Raw genomic sequence first — 228 nt, forward strand, 5'->3', positions numbered from 1 at the left:
CCCCGATATTTCACCTTTATCGAAAAGCCGCGTCGCTTCTCACTCTCTGCTTTATCACAGAGCGAGAAAGATGTTCAGGGAAAAGAAATATAACAAAATTATAAAGACCCTAATAAATGTTTCATGTTCGTTCTTAGTTCTAGCAAACGAAGAGGAACATTTCTGCCATTTACTCGTTCGCACTGAACTGAGGCCAGAGGTTGAAATAATGATAATTCACGAAGCCAA

Source organism: Penaeus monodon, chromosome 24, assembly GCF_015228065.2.
Source record: "Penaeus monodon isolate SGIC_2016 chromosome 24, NSTDA_Pmon_1, whole genome shotgun sequence".
NCBI lineage: Eukaryota > Metazoa > Arthropoda > Malacostraca > Decapoda > Penaeidae > Penaeus > Penaeus monodon.